Genomic DNA, 4635 nt, shown 5'->3' on the forward strand with positions numbered 1-4635 from the left:
ATATATGTACAAGCTAATAAATTAATCCAAAAATTATGTTTAGGCCTATTATATATACATTCTGTAACTTTAAATGTAACTTATAACCTCCGTGTTCATAGTTCATTTTGTAACAACAATAGATGTTTAATTAGTGTTATATTTTTGCATTTATGATTCATTCCAATATTTAAAGCGTAAGCAATATTATCAGTCCGTTTGGTGTCAAAAATTAGATGCTTAAGACTATTCTATGGAGGATTATAATATTATTTTGAACTATTTTCAAGTGTTTTAGACTTTGAAACCTTATGTTTTATTATACTTTTTTATATTAATTTTATAATTTAATAAACCGATCCAAACCGAACCAAACCGAAGTATACAAATTGGTTTGGGTTACAAATTTAAACGGTTTGGGTTGGGTTGAAATTTTGAAAACCCGAATTAATTGGGTTGGGTTGCTAAATTCTCTCAATCCGCCCAACCCGATCCGTGTACACCCCTAAAAGAGACCGAGTTTGTTTAGTATTTCTTGGAGATTGTCTATCATGTTTTTGTTATAAGAGTAAGTTATATTTTTTGATATGATCGGGATGCGAGTTCTTTCCTATTTCTTGTCGTACTCGTGGTCAAGTCCTTTGATATATATGTATCACAATTATGTATTTGCATGTGCTATGTTTGCAATATCTATTTATTTTGGTATATTTTCTTTCGGTTGAAATTCCTCGGTTTGGTTAGGTTTTAAATGATGTATGTCCATAATAAACTTGTGAGTTATGACATTACCTAGTTTTGTTTTGTCAGAGACATTACCTAGTTTATGTATCAGTTATTGGGTAGAATAAGTAGTTAGTGAAGTGGGATTTAGTAAGACCGGGGAAGTATTATACCGTATAAATTACTATAGCTGACTGCTTCTTGTATTCCTTTACTGCCAGTCCAATTTACTTACTGTTGTGTTGAAGTAGTTTATCTATTTATTCCGTATACAGATTATATTTTTCTTGTTCCAGTTAAGAAGCCGTAATTGATGACCAAAAATCAGGCTTAAATGGGAAAAAGAAGTTTTTCTGACAAAGTCGCAATTTTTTGTCATTTTCGATTCCAGGTTTGATTGGAAATATTTCAGCATTACACCATAAAACGCCTATTATAACACTAATGCAATAAAAGGAGAGATCAGTTGTAACTTAATTTTTATGTTATCTTAGAGTTTTAAAATGTTTTTAAAAGTAGATGCAAGCATATGACTCTCCAGCAATGTAAAATGGATTATTCTCTATACTGTGCAACACATGCTTGTTGTTAATATAGTCAAATAAATGAAACCAACACAGTATACAAACCTTGAGTAGAAAACTATGAGTGTCTTTAGCTGTTTGTATGGTTGTTTGTTAATATATGCCACACATCCACCAGCGAAAGAGCAAACCCTCACAAAGAAGAAATGAGGTAATTGGATCAACATCATGGAATATTATTGTTGCTGCAGCAAGTGAAATCCCACCCTCAATGAAGATAGCATGTCATATGCAAGGACCATTCCAAGGCACATCTTCCCTCAAGGTTTCAAGATTATGCCCAAACAAAACACAAGGGCAAAAGAACCATGTCCAGCCTGTCGACTGGAGATGTGAGGACTATTAAACAAATGCATAGTTCTGGAATATGATGTGATTATGCTGGACACACACACACTTGGTACCCCCAGTCCACCTTTCTTTCACTAAATTACTCCGTCTCCTCATAGTATACTCATGGAAAGTGTGATGTAGATAACAGAAAAATAATAATTTCATCAAAAAATTTATATTTGCTATATCATGCAGATATGAAAACTTACAGCTATCTTTATCTTCGGTGCAACCAAAAATACCCATTGACCATGGTTCAACAACAGGAAACTCAAAACTTTCTGGTAAAGGTTGACCACATTCGTTGCACTTTCGAACATTCAGCTGAAAAAAAGAAAGAGATATTGGAACATGGGGTGTTTTATAGTGAATACAGAAGTGTCTCGGAATGTATGCTTCGGTTAGAAGGGTATAGGAAAACAGCAGATATGACTTCTTTAGAAGACTTTACAAAACAAAACAGACCAAAAAATGATTTATTATTAATTATGAGATATAGCAGAACTGTTAAATCATTTTAAAAAACAATTAAGTAGAATGTCTATTTGCAGAAATGCAACAACAAAATCAGATGCATAGAAGATTCTGGAATTAGTTTTTCTTAAGTAGGAAACCCACATTATTACATAATAAACTATAGACGCACCTTGATTTAGTAATGACAATAGTACAGAAACACGAAGCTCATACGGAATTTTAATGCACAAGCTGAAATTCTTAAACTACATTCTTAAATTCATTTAAATGTAAGTATTAGCAATTGGATGCTACGGTTGGTCAAGTTTTTGCATATTTATAGGCTACCAGAGTCATAGCAGTAATAATTAAGAGTTGGTGATTGATACCATATACCCATCCAGTAAATAAGCACAAGACCAAATTAAGAACTACATAACTATACAAGATCACCAAATCCTTTGTGATAGGGGTGAAGCCGTGAAGGCTACATGGTGAAATTCTGTTAATTACTAGTCCTTTATAAATTATGTACATACACAAGCTTATGCTAGGATGTAACTATTTGCACCGCTTTTTGTGATCTGTGTTGCTCAATTTACTATTTTACCCCAATGATTAAGAGAATCAAACATGCCTAAGTTCGACTATTAAATCTTTAAAAAAGGAAACAATAAGAAAAAAAGAAGCACGCCTTTTTAAAAAAGACTACTCCGACTTTCAGAACATCTCCCCTGATCCATGTTGACACACATACACTGATCACACATAAATATGACTAGTAAGCAGTAGTGTTAACATCCAACAATACAGGCTATCACATATGCTTAAAAATCCATAATCATTTCATTACCACAAATTCACTATTTGGTATCAAAACAGTATTCACATACTACATTTTCCCACTACGTGACTCGATTAGCATAGTTCAAATGTAAAATTTGTCAACAAGTCCTCGACACACAACTATATCCTCAAATCACAAACATTTTCAACAGTAACGTACTCTCAACCAAAATAATATGCCTCCTCTATCAAATTTAACATAAGTTTACACTACTTACCGCATAAACAATTCCGCAAATCCACAATCACCGCACCAAAAGATAAGTAATATTTACAACCAAATCAAAAACAAACAAAACATACAAATTAATTTTGTAAAAAATAATCAAACAAAAATGCACATACATATATAAATTGTAAGGAGAGATACAGAGAGATATATGTAAAGAGAGAGAGAGAGAGAGCTCAGGAACATCGATCGACTGATTAAGCTCACTGGGACAAATGCCTTTAGTACGAGCAGCTTGCTCTTTCGTCAACTTCACATACCGCGATGGATTTCCTCCTTCCAACATCTGATCCAATCAATCAATTAACACAATTATATATATATATATATCAGTTATAACAGAGAGATAGAGATAGAGAGAGAGAGAGAGAGAGATGTACCATTACAAGTTATGAGTAAATCTCGCGATATGTTTTAGCTGTTTGTATGCTTGTTTGTTAATATATGCCACACATCCACCAGCTAAAGAGAAAACCCTCACAAATAAGAAATGAGGTCCCTGGATCAACACCATTGAAGATAGCATGGCATATGCAAGGACCATTCCAAGTCACATCTTCCCTCAAGGTTTCAAGATTACGCCCAAACAAGACACAAGGGAAAAAGAGTATTTAGAGAATTAGTGGATTGAAACGATAAAGCAAATAAAACACACATACACACACACATATATATAGAGAGAGATAGAGAGAGAGAGATAACCTGGAGACTAGCACAAGAAGAATGAGTGGCGGCTTTCTTCAGAGCTTCCCATGAATTCCAAAACTTCTACAATCTATTAATGTAAAGCCCTAATTTTACCACAAACTACAAACCATAATTGAATTTGGGAATGAAAAGTCCCAATTGAAACCAATCGAAAACAAAAATAGAAGAGTGAGTGAAGATTAACAGAAGAGTTCGCAAATTTAAGAGAAGAGAAGATTTAATTGGAAGGGAGAAAGGCCACAGAGTTGGGAGGGGTTAATCCAAACATATTTGAGAGATAGTCTGTGAGAGAGGAGAGGGTGGGAGGGAGTATTGAAGTGTCCGAAAATGTGGGCGGTCTTTTAGACTAAAATTTAGGCGGTTGTTTAAAATAATTGGGCGCTTCTAAAATTTTGGTGTCTAAAAATTTGCATACAATTTTTGATATATTATTATTACTGGTATTATAAATAAAATTTTAAGTTATTTTAGAAAAGAGCAATAATTATATATATTTTTCACTTTTAAAAATTCTTAGATTTACAGTTTTATATTGTTATATATATATGATTATTACTTTTGAAATGATTATTTTAATATTTTTAAATTTTTCTGAATAAAATATTCGTGTATCATATATCTCGTTATTTAAATTTTAATATCACCTTAAATTTTTTTAATGAATCAACATTAATATTTAATCTCTTAAGGAAATACAGAGGATTTTATATTTTAATACTCTAAGGTAACACTTTGACAAATATCTTGGAAGTTATAACACTTTGCAGCTAATGCAAT

General features: G+C 32.5%; 1 long non-coding RNA gene across 4 annotated transcripts; it reads right to left on the bottom strand.

Annotated features, from left to right (window-relative positions):
* Positions 1-1229: 1229 nt before the first annotated feature.
* On the bottom strand, positions 1230-4196 carry LOC141702598 (uncharacterized). Of its 4 annotated transcripts, none has more exons than XR_012567191.1 (4): positions 3853-4195; positions 3531-3706; positions 1829-3436; positions 1230-1610 (listed from the first exon to the last, which is right to left on the bottom strand). It is a non-coding gene; the product is annotated as an uncharacterized LOC141702598 (long non-coding RNA). The 4 variants fall into 4 exon arrangements; XR_012567192.1 differs by having other exon boundaries at positions 1829-1943; positions 3140-3436; positions 3531-4192; XR_012567193.1 differs by having other exon boundaries at positions 1230-1603; positions 3531-4196.
* Between the last annotated feature and the right edge of the window lie 439 nt (positions 4197-4635).

The sequence above is a fragment of the Apium graveolens genome, unplaced genomic scaffold (assembly GCF_009905375.1).
Source record: "Apium graveolens cultivar Ventura unplaced genomic scaffold, ASM990537v1 ctg5309, whole genome shotgun sequence".
Lineage (NCBI taxonomy): Eukaryota > Viridiplantae > Streptophyta > Magnoliopsida > Apiales > Apiaceae > Apium > Apium graveolens.